Raw genomic sequence first — 17702 nt, 5'->3', positions numbered from 1 at the left:
ACCACACTGTTTTGTGTGGATAAACAAATACAACATAATATTAAAAAGAGAAAGAGAATGACCAAACCATTAGTTATCAAAAATTAAGAAATTAAAATTTTAAAGACCATTTAAACCTTTTTTTAGGTTTTTAAAAAAAAAAGTTTTTTAATTAAAAATAAATAAAAACAAGAATTACACTATCTACTGTTAACTCCAGTTTGTTACATTATCCATGTTTACAATACTGTACAAAATTACTGTAATCCTAATTTTCCACTTTGGTATAGATGGTGATTAAACTGAGACTAACACGAACACTTGTGTTTAGTTAATTAGGAATAATTTTGTACAGTGTTGTTGTAATACTAGATAGAGAAATGAAGACAGACACACATGGACAGAGAGAGAGAGCAGAGGACCTGTAGACACTGTGATCCACAGCACAGAGGATGAGCAACACTTTCTGCTCTTCTATCCCAAATATACTAATATAAGAAAACCTTTTCTGCCCAGATTTGAAACCTTGATCCCATCATTCTTTTAACTAACTGACACCGAAAACATTTTTCTTTTTGCTCTTACAAAATGATAGTACAGCTGCACTAGCGGCTAAATATGTGTTAGCTATTGACAACGCTAGAGAAAGCTAATCTCTCGAGTGACCCAATGTATTTATTTATTTATTAAAATGTATTTACAATGCTACATATGACATGATTTATAACTGTATGTTTATTATTTATATATAATTTGTGGATGCTTTGAATTTAATTATTACCAAACCATCAGTTTAAAAAAATTACAATATTTGATTTGCTTGAGGAAAGAGCATTTGCATCTGTTTTTCATCAAAACGGGGTAAAAAAATACCGTACGATCAGACGGTAACAGTTCAAAAGCACGAGAAGACGCCTCTAATCATTCATAACAATTTTTGCCTTATTTACTCAGTAGCATTTCGATGTCAACAAATAATTCAGAATATCATAACTTTCGATTTCAATGAAATTCATTCTCTGTTGTGGCTTATACTTACGGTATATGATCGGTCCACACTTCCCATTTAAGTTTATTGTCAAAAAAAACAAGATATCGAAAATGTGGCTGCCTTATAATTGAAACATAATTTATACTCATATCCTTTTTTGATTCCTTTGTTACTACAGAGATAGTCAGTGTTTGAAATATTGCTAAATTTAAATACAACCAAACATATGTCACTCCTTACCATCTATTGCAAAATAAATAAATAAAATAAATAAAAAAATTCAACAAAATGCAAACCAAACCATGTTGAATGAAATCAAGTAAATGTTTATTCAAAGTCCACATTAGAACATTCATTAATTTAATCTTACCAGTAAGATTGTCCCTGAAAGGAGTAGAAATATAAAAAAACTGCATCTTTAGCTGAGTAGTCTTTGAGCAGGGTCTCTCCTTCAGATCCAGCCATGTGTCTTCCAACATACTCCAGTAGGAATTCACCTGGCTCAATATGTTTTGTGGCGATTACTCCAAAACCTAATAAATTGGGTATAAATAAGTGTAAATTAAGTATGAGAAAAGATTCATAAAGTTGTTGAGGTTGTCTAAACTGTTTTAAATGGTAGCCCTGCTTGGAAAACAAATACGATATCTACATCTAAAAGTGCAAAACTACAAAACTCATATGTATCATGACACTGAATATTGATAATTTCCATTGTTAAACAGGCCCCCGGAGTCTAACTGGCAGTTACATACAAATAATATCAAGATCACTCGCACATCTACACAATGGAGTTTAATTTAGAGACAGCTAGCATAAATACAGGCAGGAAAACAGATATAAATCCACCTTTAACTGATTCAATCATGTTTTTTTGTTTCTCTTGTGTTTTTTTTAACAGCCTGTTGTTTTTAGCTACACATTTTAAACCCAACCATTCGACATTATTTAGAGACCAAACGTAGCTTTTAATTAAGTTTTGCAAAGTCATACTGATGGCAGAATTGAATGCCGTAACTTACCTTTCTCTTCACACATTAATTTTTTCTCGAATGTGTCTTTATCTTTCCCCGAAGCAATGAAGTACAAGGCTTCCTTTTCAGGAGAAACTCTTTTGGGTCTCATTTTCCTGTGAAATATAAGAACATTTTATGCAGGATATAGTGCATATGCTAAGTAAAAAAAAAAAAAAAAAAAAATACTCTAAAAAAAAACTCCTTAGAATTGTGTAGACAATAACTTATTGAAAAGATGACAATGTGGCTGATAATTTACTACATTTTTACTATACTTTTTATATCAAGTATTTTTATAAAATCATTTTAAAAAGAAACTGAATATCAATAATACCAATCTGCATGCACATTTACATTGTAAGAGGATGCAAAAACATTGCATAATGTTAGCATTTACAAATCATCATAAAATGAAGTTAGAATGTACAACTTACCTTTTACTTCGGAAAGAAAAAAAGTGAGATGAGAAATGGCTCAGTGCGCTTAGGATCTTGGGATCTTGTAGGTAGATAAATCTTTAAACTATAATAGAAAGATAACTCTCCAATGTAGGAAACAATCTCGTTGAAGTCTTCTAAAGTTGTGCTCTTCCAAATGCCAAACATGAAGTGTGAATTAGGAACCTGGAATATAGATATACGTTCTGCTATCTGAGGAGTGATTGGGCCATCGGATAAACCACAGTTAGCCAACATTACTATTGGTTCTGTTATGCAAATGTTTTGTGATTGAAATCAAATAGCTAGATTAACATAAGGGTAGAATCTGTTGGTAAATTAGTTTTAAATCCAGTTGTAAACATCAACTGGATCAGGAAAAAGTACTTTTCATTATTAGTATTATTTTGCATGCATTTTAAATAGAGCACAGAACACAAACCTATATCAATGGCAGATAAAACATGATAAAGTTAATAAAGGAAAAGTTCAAAAATAATATCAAACTATGGGATGGTGCAGCATTTAAAGAAAGTAGGCGATATACAATTAATTTACTATTTAAAAGATTTTAAAAGACAGAAAAAAGTAATTTACCACAATGTAAAAAAATAAATAAATAAAAAATCTGCTCATTTATAAATCAAATGATGTTATAGGGATGTAGCAGATTACCATGGGCATTCATATTTTTGTTGGTTTAACTAAACCTTTATACCACATCTGAAACGAAAGCTCATATTAATAGTACCTCTTGTTGAATCTCTCAAAAAATACATGCAGAGTCCTCAGAGTGTTTTAAGTATAGGATGACTTGTTTAAGCATATGTATTTTTAGGTCTAAGGTAAACTTTCACAGCCTGGCCTTTGAAGCCGTTCTCCATAGAGATGCTAATGTCCTGCAGGTAGTGGGGGTTGCAGCTCAGTCCACTCAGGGACTGAAAACACAGTGAGAAAGCGTCCGATCACATCCATTGGGATATGTTTCAATCAGCTCTGTAATTTAGCAGAGCTGTTTACAATACAGTCAAATCACACCACATGTATTTTTACACGTTTATATATCAATGTTTATACTTAAACACATTAACATTTTCTAAGACAGCCCTTGTTTTAGCAGGTGGGGAATAAATGAAATATGATGAGTATGTCATAAATCTTGCTTTAGTAAGCAGACACTTGAGAGCTTAATGTTACTTACTCAGACTGTTAGTATTTAACAGATATGTTAGCTCAAATACAAAAACTTATACAATTGATAATACTTGATAATACATATTTGGAATGTCTAAAACATGGATGTGGTAAATGGATCTAGGAACACAACAAAGCTAAAACCATTACTGAAACCATTTTGATTCTGTCAAAAATAATTTCTAACAATTGCACCCCTTACATGTCCAGTCAGTCCCTAATTCAATTTTTTAAGATGTTTTCAAAATATCCACAGTGTATTTTTTAATGTATGTTTGTTTTTATTTGGTGTGGCTCAGATGATGAGTCATAAAATAAATTATGAATGGAAGTGCATGTTTATGTTATTTTTGTGTTGTTGTTTTTTTGTCCCAAAATAAGAAACCGTAAGTGAGTGCTTGTAATAACTTCCAGTTAAAAAATATTCATAATTACCGGTTGCTTACATTGCGCTCCTCACAAAGATTAATACATTTTTTAGGTTAAAGAGCTAAGGAGGTTAAATCCACAAATATCTTAACTGTTATCCATAAGCCAACTGCAATTAAGACATTTGATCAAGAAGTTTATGACAAAGAGAACGATATCTAGCACAGAGAAACAACCTGTAGGAGCGGGATTTGATCAATGTGAGTGTGAGCGGCACACAAGTGGAACGTTTGCTTGGATTGGGTCGAGCGCAATGCAATCTTTGCTCAAATGCTCTGATTGGGATTAAAGATTTTTAAATAAAATGCCATAGAGAAACAGATACCATATTATTAAGATATCCACAGAACTAACCATTTAAAAAGTAAAATTCCTGTTTTTTACATAATGAACCTAAACACAAGTATTTTACTTTTAAAAATCCTATTTACTTTAACTTTTTTAACGTTTTACATCAACCACCAGTATGTAAACGTTGAATTAACTATAAAGTAAGGTGAAGTAAATGAGTGACAGCCCTTTTCACGTCCCTAAGTTGTGGCCAAAATGTTTTTCCAGCTTTTGCGAAGAGTAGAGCAGACAATATAATAAGTGCCGAAGCAAAAACAGTCGATACACTTGTTACAACTGAACAGGTTATTTACAAATAGTTGATGAATGAATCAGCTTAGATGAATAGCTTATTTACAACAACAATATGATTTTCTGTCTTAATTCTGCCTCTGATTGTTTCACTGCTAGTATATCTGCTAGTGAATTGAAGCATTTAATGTAGTCTATTAACACCTGGTCTAGCGAGATAAAAACATGCAGGAAGTTACTAAACTGCAATCATCTGTGATTATCATATGTAAAGGCAAATTTACCTAGCTTGAATGTAAATCGTTAACCACACATTCCAAAAGAATAGTTTTAAGCACTATGTCAATGAAAGGATATTGCTGTTTTTTGTAACTAAAACAACTCAATTCACACTAGTGAATAGCTGCTACTATATGGCTACTTCACATCTGGGTCATTCACCCTTCTCAGTGTTTATTTTGCGATAATAGACGGCTGGATGTAGCCTACATCCCTTACTCACTTTACTAACTAACCAACAAATTTTTTAAATAACAAAAAAAAGTTAGTAAAACTTAATGTTAGTAAAAAAATAAGTGGTTGGTTCATTTTCATTAATTTGGTTAAAAAACAATATTAATAAATGGAAACTTATAAAGTGCTACCCATTTTCAATGAGGTTGTGTTTTTTAAGAGTTACTATAAACTTATAAACGGTTGTGTTTTTATGAGCTCATATGAATAAGATAAATACACTTAATTAATGTATTATAATAGCATTGGTTACTTCAGATTACTGAATGCATTAAATTACCGACATTAAAGGAATAGTTCACTTTGAAATTAATTTTTGATATGTTTTATCTTACCTCAAGGGCATCCGAGATGTAGGTGTCTTTGTTTCCACAGTATTTTCAATTTTGACATTTTTTGGTCAAACCGTTCTTGTCTATCAGTCCAACACTATCTCACGACCAATTCGTACGAATTTGACGCATGATTAAAAAGTGTCTAATTCGTACTAATTCGTACGACCTCACTCGTACTAATTCCTACGATTTGTCTAAACCCACGTGATGGTTAGGTTTAGGGGCGGGGTCAGGGGTAGGTCATTCGTACGAATTCATACGAATTGGCCAATTCGTAAAATATGTACGATTTAGCAAAATCGTATTAATTCGTACGTGTGAGGTCGTATGAATTGTTACGAATTAGCCACTTTTTAATCATTCGTCGAATTCGTACGACTTGGTCGTGAGATCGGGTTGATCAGTCATACACTGGAGGTGAAGGGGGTCCACCAAAGAGCAGCACAGAGAAGTCCAAACCGCAATGGAAGACGATTTCGGGATATCTAAATATGTTTAGTAAAAGGTAAAACTTCCGAAATCTCTGTGTAAATATTGAGTGACGTCACACGCAAGCGATCACTTCCGGCGTAACATTGAACTGATTCAGTTCGGTTCAGTTGGACATTGAACAACAGATTCAGATCACTGTGATTACAAGAGGTAAAACGATATAAATACTGTTGGTTTTCTCACACAAACCGCTCATTTCGTGTCTTAGGCCATCAATGTGTACTTACATTTACGAGTCATTAAATCATGTTTAATTTGGACTTCTCTGTGCATGCTTTTTGGTGGACCCCCTTAGCCTCCAGTGTATGACTGATAGACAACAACGGTTTGTTGAAAAATGTCAAAATTGAAAATACTGTGGAAACAAAGACACCTACATCTTGAATGCCCTTGAGGTAAGCTAAAACACATCAAAAATTAATTTCAAAGTGAACTATCCCTTTAAGAAAGTACTGGACCATGTGTTGTTTATTTGGAGTTCCATGCATATTTAATCTAGTTCACTGTTTACTCACCAATACATTGGTATAACCCCAATTAATTTACTATTTAAAAGATTTTAAAAGACAGAAAAAAGTAATTTACCACAATGTAAAAAAATAAATAAATAAAAAATCTGCTCATTTATAAATCAAATGATGTTATAGGGATGTAGCAGATTACCATGGGCATTCATATTTTTGTTGGTTTAACTAAACCTTTATACCACATCTGAAACGAAAGCTCATATTAATAGTTCCTCTTGTTGAATCTCTCAAAAAATACATGCAGAGTCCTCAGAGTGTTTTAAGTATAGGATGACTTGTTTAAGCATATGTATTTTTAGGTCTAAGGTAAACTTTCACAGCCTGGCCTTTGAAGCCGTTCTCCATAGAGATGCTAATGTCCTGCAGGTAGTGGGGGTTGCAGCTCAGTCCACTCAGGGACTGAAAACACAGTGAGAAAGCGTCCGATCACATCCATTGGGATATGTTTCAATCAGCTCTGTAATTTAGCAGAGCTGTTTACAATACAGTCAAATCACACCACATGTATTTTTACACGTTTATATATCAATGTTTATACTTAAACACATTAACATTTTCTAAGACAGCCCTTGTTTTAGCAGGTGGGGAATAAATGAAATATGATGAGTATGTCATAAATCTTGCTTTAGTAAGCAGACACTTGAGAGCTTAATGTTACTTACTCAGACTGTTAGTATTTAACAGATATGTTAGCTCAAATACAAAAACTTATACAATTGATAATACTTGATAATACATATTTGGAATGTCTAAAACATGGATGTGGTAAATGGATCTAGGAACACAACAAAGCTAAAACCATGATATGATTTTCTATCTTTTAACTTATTTATATTTTTAAACATAAACGAGGATATTGTAGAGATTACCATATTGTTGTTTTACTGTCTACCTCTCAGCAACAAAAACTAGTGATTGAATGTGTATGTATGTAAATATTCACTGATTCAAAAAAATAAACAAGGTCCTATACACTTGGCATTAACTTATATATTTTTTTAGATACAATCATATTGGGACAATGATATACAGATGTAATCAGGATCTGAATGAGTTTGATCTTGTCTACTTTCGGCCATGATGATTGCAAACGAGGATGAAATAAAAGCTGTATTTAAATGGAGCAGTCCAGTTTATTTAAAGTACATTGGTAAAACCACAATGAGCTGAAAAACCATACACTGATAAGAACCGACAAAAAAGGAACAAAACACAGACAGAAACCTAACACTTTCAAGTAGGTTGAAATCCAATCACACATGGTGACATACACGTTTAAAGTGACTATGTGTAAACAGCCATTTGTCTTTTTAATTTCTTGTGATCAGATTGATGAAAATTCATGTTAATAACAGGTGTAAATGTGGCTCGATGTACATAATTTTCTTAGATTTTTAATTAAATTCATTATTGCTGTTGTTTTGTTTTGGTGTAAGACTACCCCAGGTGAAATACACCAATATGAAATTAACAGGAGTAAAAATGTATTGTTAATTGTTAAACGGTAATTGTAACAGGACTTTTAATGACTTACATAAAATGTTGCAGACAAAATAATCTGAAAGTTATATGGTGTTTATTTCTTTGGGACATTTAAAATAAATATATTTTATTAAAACTAATCTGAAGTAAATAATAAGATCTATCACAAAATCTATGTTATAACTAAGTCTTAAATTTACTTTTATATTTGTTTGTTTTTTTGTTTCTTTTGTTTTTTGCAGTGTATAAGGTCAAAATTTTCTTGATTGACACTGGGCTAGTCCAATCACATCTTTAATCACCTCCCCCTCTGGGCTAAGAGAGCGTGCAGTGTCAGTGAGTATCTGTCAAAATAGTCAGAGCGATGGAGAAGAAACACAAGGAATGTGCAGAGAAATGGCGTGAAAAAAAAAAAAAGAAACCGCCTTCAGTGTCTGATTAGGAGTGAGGGGGATCATGAGAGACATTGAGTGTAGAGAACTGTTTGTTAGAGATATTTGACAATTACGCATTTTATTAGAATTATAATGAGAGTATAAGACCCGTTTGTAAACCATGTTTTTTGTCAAAATAAAAGCTGAATGCCGTTTCCATCAAAATAAAAGATAATGTTTTTATATCTCTTTCAAGTTACAGAAATTAGTTCTAAGCTAATAATGAAAGTTGCTTTTATTTTTCAGTGCATGTGTTTTACAATATATGGCTATAACTGTCTTGTGATTAATATTATAACTATGATTAATTATGTATTATGTAATGTAGACAGACACTATATCCCAACTAAAAGAGTTTTGAGTTTTTCTTTGTTCAATTTGCACACTGAATATGGGTTGGAGCTCTTAAATTTGAACTCTCAAAGTGCACCAGATTGATGAATTTAACATTAAAGGGTTAGTTCACCCAAAAATGAAAATTCTGTCAGTATTTACTCGCCCTCATGTTGTTCCAAACCCCGTGAGACCTTCGTTCATCTTCGGAACACAAATTAAGATATTTAAGATATTAAGATCGCTCCTGCATACAGTCCATAGGCTTCTTGAGGGAATGACTCTTGATGGCATAGAAAAGTCATTAAAGACATCGTTAAAATAGTCCAAGTGACTACAGGGGCTCAATCTTAAGTTTATCAAACGACGAGAACACTTTTGTGTGCAAAAAAACAACAAAAATAACAACTTTATTTCAACTATTCGTTTATTTCTCCCTCTGCGCGAGTCAGGTTACTAGTTTAATAGCGTAAGCTTCTGTTATTATACGTCACACGCATCACACACATGACCAGCGTCGGCCAATAGTGAGCCTTCGTGTGACGTAGCTCTACGCAATCACACTACGTTAACTGACTACAGGCCCATGGAGAAGGAAGTGAATAATTGAAATAAAGTCGTTATTTTTGTTTGTTTTTGTGCACAAAAATATTCTCGTCGTTTGATAAAGTTAAGATTGAGCCCCTGTAGTCACTTGGACTATTTTAACGATGTCTTTAATGACTTTTCGGGGACAGCAAGTGTCATTCCCTCAAGAAGCCTACGGACTGTATGCAGGAGCGATCTTAATATCTTAAATATCTTAATTTGTGTTCCGAAGATGAACGAAGGTCTTACGGGGTTGGAACAACATGAGGGTGAGTAAATACTGACAGAATTTTCATTTTTGGGTGAGCTAACCCTTTTTAAAGCATGCCCCCGAACCCCCCTAGAGGGACAGAGGTGCGCTGACCAATACTATATTTCATTTATTCGGTTTGGTCATTTACAGATCATTCAATCAATCAATCAAAACATTCGAAACATAAACAGGGATTAAAGTTCTCCGTCGCTTCGACGGATTTCCTTTAATTGCAGCGGGTCTATGACGGATATCCGTCAATTGCAGGGTTCCCGTCTGTCCTTATGTCTTAAATTAACTTTTCATAAGTTTAAGGCCGTAAATAGGCTTTCATTTCGCAAACAGTGTGATAAATGTCTTAATTTTAGTTTGAATAGGTCTTAAATTAAGGAAAGATGATGCGTATTCACCCTGCTGAGGGGGGATGTGATAAAGCCTGGAGTGGAGCGAAAGCACGTTACTCTCTCCACTCTAAGCATTCTGTAATCACTTTGCTCATGGTCCACTCCGGTTTTTCAATTCCCGCTCACGGAAAAACTGCTCCCTGGACCCTGTTCACTCAATCTTGTCAGGCGAGGCCACAGCTCGTTTGCTGCGGTCCCATGATAGAAAACAGAACGTGGGTCAATATTGGTCGTTTCTCAATACCAAGTACACAAACTTCGGACTTGCGTCCTTGGTAGTTCGGACTTGCCAAGTTCGACTCGGGAGAACAAACTCCCGAGGACGAGAGGACGCTGCTAACAGCGCGTTCTTGATCGCGTCACTCAGCACGCGGCTACTCCGGTTATCAACTCGGCCTTTTTTCATCAACACCACTGTGCCTCTTTTCATTTATAAATGAACATAATTATTATCAAAAACATATAAATGGCCACACAAATGTGGTTCAGGCAACGCACATTGATTATAATATATTTATAACAACACGAAATATAGCTAAAACACAAACCTGCTTCTTTTTGTTTTCATTTTAAAAATATATAACATTATTTATCATTAAAACTGACATTTAACAAACAGACAGGGTTGTGTCGTTTTATTGTATTATGCGTACACATACAGTGAAGAGAATGAATAGTAATATAATATTTTATATATTTTAGAATATATAAAATTACACAACCATGTCTCTTTTTTTGTTAAATGTCAGTTTTAATGCTAATATCACGTTCAAAAGTATAAGTACCCTAATAGGTAGGCTATAATAAGCTATACAATGAGAAATAAAGCAAACAATTCAGTTAAACATAAGTAGGCTCTCTAATAGGCTACAAAGTTAAAGTTAAATAGCCTACATAATAAAGTTATAAAACTTCACTTTGCCCTCAGCCAAAACAATTTGCCATGGCACAAACTATATATTAATATAGTTTAGCATTGTTTGGTCTCATAAGATAAAATAAAAACATGCACTGAAAACTTATGTATATGGTTGATTATTTGTCAAGATAAGTAATTGTTTTTCATAGATTAAAATAGCTTTTAAATTACGCAAACTGGCAATATTATATTGGTTTTAAACATCTCCCCTTAAAACGCTATCGGTCTCGACTATTTAAATAAAGTTACAGGAATTTGACTTGGCCTGAAAAAAATTTCAGTCAGAAGAATTTTTTTCACTTTAATCCCTGCATAAATACTATAGATGACCAGGTGCAGGCAGAAGCTAAAGCTTATTATGCCTGCCCTTAACTTTAGAATGAAATGTAACTTATTAATGACAACATCTGTTCATAAAAATAACATTAACACTTTCGTGAACCATTGTCCACACCAGAAGCAAGCCTGTCTAATTCATTTTTATTCTTTTATAGTTTTCCAATGTTATTCTCTTGTAATATTTTTTAAACTGAAAAATAGATGTGGCTTGTTTTAACTCATTACAACAGCTATTCCACAATTTAACTCCTTTATTTGATAAACAGTGTTCTCTTAATGTAGAATGTACTTGTGGTTGGTTAAATATACATAATCCTCTAAGATCATATTTACTTTCTCGTTGGGAAAATAATAATTGCAAACATTTAGGAGTTTTATTATATTTGACTTGATAAATAAATTTTAACGTGTACAAATCGACAAAATCATAAAACTTCAAAATTTTTGATTGATGAAACAGTAAATTACTTGGTGCATTGTATGGGGCATAATTAATTTATCTAATAACCTTCTTTTGTAATAAAAAGATTGGATTAGTTCTAGTTTTGTATGTATTTCCCCAAATTTCAATACCATACATTAAGTATGGTGTAACAAGTGAAGTATAAAGTAAATGTAATGCATTTTTACTCAAGATATACTGCAACTTGTACAAAATTGCAATCATTTTAGATACTTTCTTCTGAACATTAAAAATATGCGGTTTCCATGTCATTTTACAATCAATAATTACTCCAAGAAATTTTATATGATTTACTCTTTCTAAAATATTTTTATTAATAGTAATCCTGATCTCATTATTTAACTCTTTATTACTAAATACCATGAATTTCGTTTTATTTAAATTTAGTGACAATTTATTTAAATCAAACAAATTCTTTAGTTTATACAATTTTTCTCTACCACCAACACAAGCTCTGTAAGATTTGGGTCAGAACAATAAATTGTTGTATCATCCGCGAAAAGAATAAAATTTAAAACATCCGACACTTTGCATATATCGTTTATATATAACAAAAATAACTTAGGGCCCAAAACAGAGCCTTGCGGAACGCCACAATTAATGTGGCGTTAATATACAGTTAATATATAAACATCTTGTGAGAAAGACTGGTATTGCCAATGCAATTGGAGAATTGTATTTTAAACTTAGTAGTTATTTCATCTCACTTATTAGATGGGGTTGGTGGTTTTAATAGGAGTTGTTGGTATACATATTCAAGGGCGTACACAGTTCAGTTGTGTGTATGTTCATATGTAGTGGGCCAGTCTGGGCCAAAATGCCCAGGCCGATTTTTTTTGTCCCAGTCCAGCCCTGGGCGGACTGATAATACTGGAGCACCAACTAGCGTTCATGACTTTTTTTTACAGTCTATGCCTCAGCTAATAAAAAAAAAAAGCAGTGAACATGAACGAAGACGCTGACGAGACCCCTTCGGTTGGTCCTGTGGATGGGAAATTTAGTTATAAGAACGAACCGATGGAAGCGTCATTAAGAGCATGGTTGTTGTGTGCAAGCTATGCAACAAGGAATTCGCATATCACATCGACCCTCAAGTTTCACCTCAACGCAAAACATATACAATTGCACTGGTCTGTTGGATTTGGTTGAACAAAAATAAACAATATTTTGTTGCTTAAGCTTATGTATTCAGTCATTATTAAATGATATACTAAAAATCCATGTGAGAAAAAATCTTCTCACTGTTCTCAGTTCAAATATTTATGCAATTAAAATGCGCTTAATTTCGATTTATTAAATACAAAGCCTCTAATTAATTAGATTTTTTTTTAATCGAGTCCCGGCCCTAAAAATAATATATATAATTTACTCACACATTCTAAGTGATCTTATGAACCACTGACAACTCCTAAATAACTGGTTTGTAAATAATGCTATACTTCATTTAGATGTAAATTGATCATTAATAAAGTATGAAAATACAATTATTAAACACATTATAGATATGCTATTAAAACAAGAAAAAAAACATTTATAGCTGTATTTACATATATACTGCTTATTAATGTATTTTAATGCTTAATAAATGGTGAATTATCAGTTCACTAATGCTTAACTAATGATTAATACCATGCAGTTATTATAAAGTTACTGAAAGTTCCTATAAGCAGCCAGTTCACCAGCAGCTCTACAGTCTCAGAGCCTCTGGGACAGCAAGGCATTCAGACAATAGAGAAGTGTGAACGACGTGTGTTAATGGGCCATTGCAGTTCTTGCTCCAGCCTACAGGAGCGCTGCTGAGTATGGGCTTAAACACACACACACTCGCAAGTCCCCACTTGGTCAAAAATGTAAAAAATTCACCAGAGCGTTTTTTAGTTGATTTTAACATGTTTTAAGGCATAACTAACAGGGGACTTGAAAAATGTCCCCACTTCCCTCGGCGGTCCCCTGTTGGTGAGTGTGTAACGACACCAAAGTCCCCTCTTAGATAGGTAGACAAGTACACACACACACACACACACACACACACACACACACACACACACACACACACACACACACACACACACACAAATACATGTAAATAAAAATACAAAAAAAAACATCAAATGTGTTTTTAGTCAGAGTATTATTTTATACAGAAACAAATATTTGTAATTCAGATAAGAATGAAGTTAGTGTTTTAAAATCTTAAGGAAAACAAATATATTGAAATATAGCACATGAATTTTTAATTCATTCAACTTCAATTACAAATACAATCTTACTTTTATTTAAAGTAAACTATACATTTAAAAGATGGGGGTTATATGCCTATTTTGTCATTTAAAAATATTGTTATGCAAAATTGTTATGCAAAAAGACAAGGACTTAGAGACAAGGACTTGTAGGAAAAATCGCAGCCAGCCACACACACACACACATAAACACAGACAACAGCCCTCCCCTCCCCACACAGACATACACACCCACACACACACACACACACAGAGAGAGAGAGAGAGAGAGAGAGAGAGAGAGAGAGAGAGAGAGAGTGAATCGCAGGGGAAATAAATCCATTCAAACTACAATATCTGACTTTCTGTTGCTCAGAGCGAATGACTTTAAATTGGAAAGTTGATCGGCTTGACGAGAACAATATACGTGGTAAGTTTTGTAACTGTAGGTAAATTGAGCAAAGTTATAACACACTTTATGTGTCCTTTTTTAGTCATAAAATTCATTTCCTCGCCACGGCCAGACCGTTCGAGATATCAAAAATCCGTCCGGAATTGAGCATCCTCAATGTCTTGACTTCATGCACACCGAGTTTGGTTGTGATTGGTAAACACATGCATTGTGATTTGATGTATTTCTCCTAGGACAATTATTCAAACAACCCATAATTCATAATTCATAAATAACTTCCATTTGAACTGTCATAAAACTTAGAGCACGAAAGTTGTTTGGCCTGATGTGATCTATAATTGTACCGAGTTTCATATTAATTCATGCAAGTGTGTTTGATTTATGGACAAATGTTCGAATCCCAGTCCAGGGGGCGCTGTCGAGCCGCCCTGCCACGCCCGGTTACCAGCTTCAGCCCGGCCCTGATGGCCATGGGTTCTGACCCGTGTGCAAAGTTTCAAGAGTTTTAGAGGATGTTAAGGCCCCCGAAAATGCAAGAGAAGTCGCACACAGCAAATAAAGGGTTAAAATTAACCTGACAGGCGCCCCTCCTCTCACTCACACAGAGGGACACTGAGACACTGGCAAAATTCTGAGATTTTCTCTACATTCAAACAAACATATCTGACTTTCTGTGGGTCCTAGCTAATGAGTGTCAATTAGAAAGTTGTCCGGCTCGAGGAGTACAATATACATACTGATTTTTGTAACTGTAGATAAAACTAACAACCCCACTTTTGTCAAAAGGTGGCGCTACTGAGCCCTCACCACACCCGTTTCTGAAACGTTGCACATGTCTACTGGCTAATAAATGTGATGTGTCTGTCGAGTTTCATGCAATTTGAAGCATGCTAAGAGTCTCAAAAGCATCCTAAAAGAATGGTAAAGTTTGATGCGTTGCCACGGCAACAGTTTCAAAGATTTCAAGAATCCATTTACAGGTCTTCATCTGCCATGTATTTGCATTATACAGATGAAGTTTGAAGCAAATCGAGTTAAAATTAGAGGGTGATTTCAAAGCATTTTGAAAATGACACACTTCCTGCTGCCAGTTGGTGGCGCTATAACTTTGACTCACAATAGTCACATCCATGTGATCGTCCTCTTACAGCGAACACACTGCTGAAGTTTCATCAAGATCGGTTGATGTGTGCTGAAGTTATGATACACTTCCTGTTTCACGTTTCTCGCCATAATTTTGTTTCCTCGCCACGGCCAAACCGTTCGAGATATCAAAAATCCCCTCGCAAACTTTCATCCTCAATGTCTTGACTTCACGCTGACCGAGTTTCGTCGAATTTGGATCAAAGCTCTAGGAGGAGTATTAAAAATTCCATTGCGAGTGTTTTACGAACAACCCTAAATAGCCGACTTCCTGTTGGGCTGGGGTAAAAAGTAAAAGCGCGAGGTATAGATGAAACGATGAGATCAACATGTGTACCGAGTTTCATATTATTACATGCAAGCGTGTTTGATTTATGGACCAAGTGTTCGGACCCCGTTCCAGGGGGCGCTGTCGAGCCCCCCTGCCACGCCCGGGTACCAGCTTCAGCCCGGCCCTGATGGCCGCGGGTTCTGACCCGTGTGCAAAGTTTCAAGAGTTTTCGAGCATGTTAAGGGCCCCAAAAGTGCCCGAATAGTCGTTAGAAAAATAAAAGAAAAAAAAAAAAAAATATAGCTGCGAGCAGCGATTGCGGGCCCAAGCCGGTGGCACCGCAACCCTGATGCCTTTAGTTACCTAAAGGCACCGGGATGGTGGTACCGCCGGCTTTGGCCCTTTATCGCTGCTCACAGCTATATTTATATTTAATATAAAGCCGGTGGCACTGCCACCTTGGTGCCTTTAGGGTTATTCTGTATGACGTGCAAAAACGTAACCCCCACTTTGACTGTCGAAAAGAAGTGTATTGTAGAGCTTGCATCAATGCGGACTCGATGCGCTGTGCGCTGTAACTCCATGTGGCTTTAAGCGCATCATTCTCCACTCGGGATGCGCATAAGCGTTTTGTGCCACACTGTACTGAGCCTTTCATATCATAATGCAATGACAGATTATTAATTGCCTTTCTTGTTCTGTTCTATCTATTATGTGTTGATAAAAGATAGGACAGAGCACTAAAAACCTCAAACAAAGCACTAAAAACTTAAGCTGTTTGCTGTGTAGTCTGAGAATGAGCTGTTTGATTTGCACCCTCTTCCTCTTCACTGTCCTCCATAAAAACCAGCTATCCAGGTCCATGTTGTTCTAGAAAGTTTGTATGTTGCTGCCTCATTTAACATCTCTGCTATACATTTAAAACATGTTGTCTCAATTTTATAGCAGCCATGGCTCTATCTAAAATAATTTATCTTTTTGATTTTTGTTATCTTGTTTTTCATGAATGTATTTTACAACAATACAAAGAGCAATGTGTATTTACCACTAATATAGTTTGTAATGGCTTTTTTTGTCATAGATTATAATCATATATTTTTTTGGATTTGTTATTTATCTTTATAATGAAGTTGTCTGTATTAAGTAGATTGTGTTTAACACACACAAGAGTGGCACCAAACACAGCTCTAAAAAAACTTGACACAATCCATCATTCAGCCATCCGTTTTGCCACTAATGCACCCTATCACACTCATCACTGCGACCTGTATAAACTGGTGGGTTGGCCCTCCCTTCATACCCGGCGGCTCCATCATTGGTTTCTCTTCATATATAAGACAATTTTGGGCAAGGCACCTCTCTATTTGTCATCCCTATTTCATGCCGCTCATAACACCCATCACACAAGATCAAGTAATTTGATTAAATTTAGTATCCCCCCTACTTCTACTACCTTTGGACATAATGCCTTCCGCTTTGCATCAGTACACGACTGGAACATACTACAAAATACCCTGAAACTTGCATCTCTGATCCCAATCTCCACCTTTAAGCAAAACCTCGAAAATTACATAGTTGACTCTTGTTCCTGCTGACAATCATGAACCATATTTACACACTTATTTAAGCACTCTATTCGTTTTCTTTTTCCTCTTTGTTGTCTTTTTTATTTTTATTTAGCTGCTTGTTCTAAGTGTTATGTGTTTGACTATGTACAGCTGTACATTATGTTCTTATTTTTTCCTGTAGCCTCTTGGCCAGGTCATGTTTGTAAATGAGAAGTGGTTCTCAAACATTTTACCTGGATAAATAAAGGTTAAAAAAAAGAAAAAAAAAGAGTGATTTATCAGTTCAACACATAGTTATAGAAATTCTACTTTATCTAAAAAAACCTGCACTTTATACACACACACACACACACACACACACACACATACATAAATACAT

General features: G+C 34.6%; 1 protein-coding gene and 1 long non-coding RNA gene across 3 annotated transcripts in view; both read right to left on the bottom strand.

Moving 5' to 3' along the window:
- Positions 1–17702, bottom strand: part of pdlim5b (PDZ and LIM domain 5b) — a 135812-nt gene that overhangs the window by 48396 nt on the left and 69714 nt on the right. The window lies entirely within an intron of this gene.
- On the bottom strand, positions 1398–5493 carry LOC148969480 (uncharacterized). The gene is made up of 3 exons (XR_016149427.1): positions 2421–5493; positions 1993–2099; positions 1398–1503 (listed from the first exon to the last, which is right to left on the bottom strand). It is a non-coding gene; the product is annotated as an uncharacterized LOC148969480 (long non-coding RNA).

Source organism: Pimephales promelas, chromosome 23, assembly GCF_988280905.1.
Source record: "Pimephales promelas chromosome 23, fPimPro1.hap1.1, whole genome shotgun sequence".
In the NCBI taxonomy this organism is placed as follows: Eukaryota; Metazoa; Chordata; class Actinopteri; order Cypriniformes; family Leuciscidae; genus Pimephales; species Pimephales promelas.
This window is presented reverse-complemented; position numbering and strand designations above follow the sequence as displayed.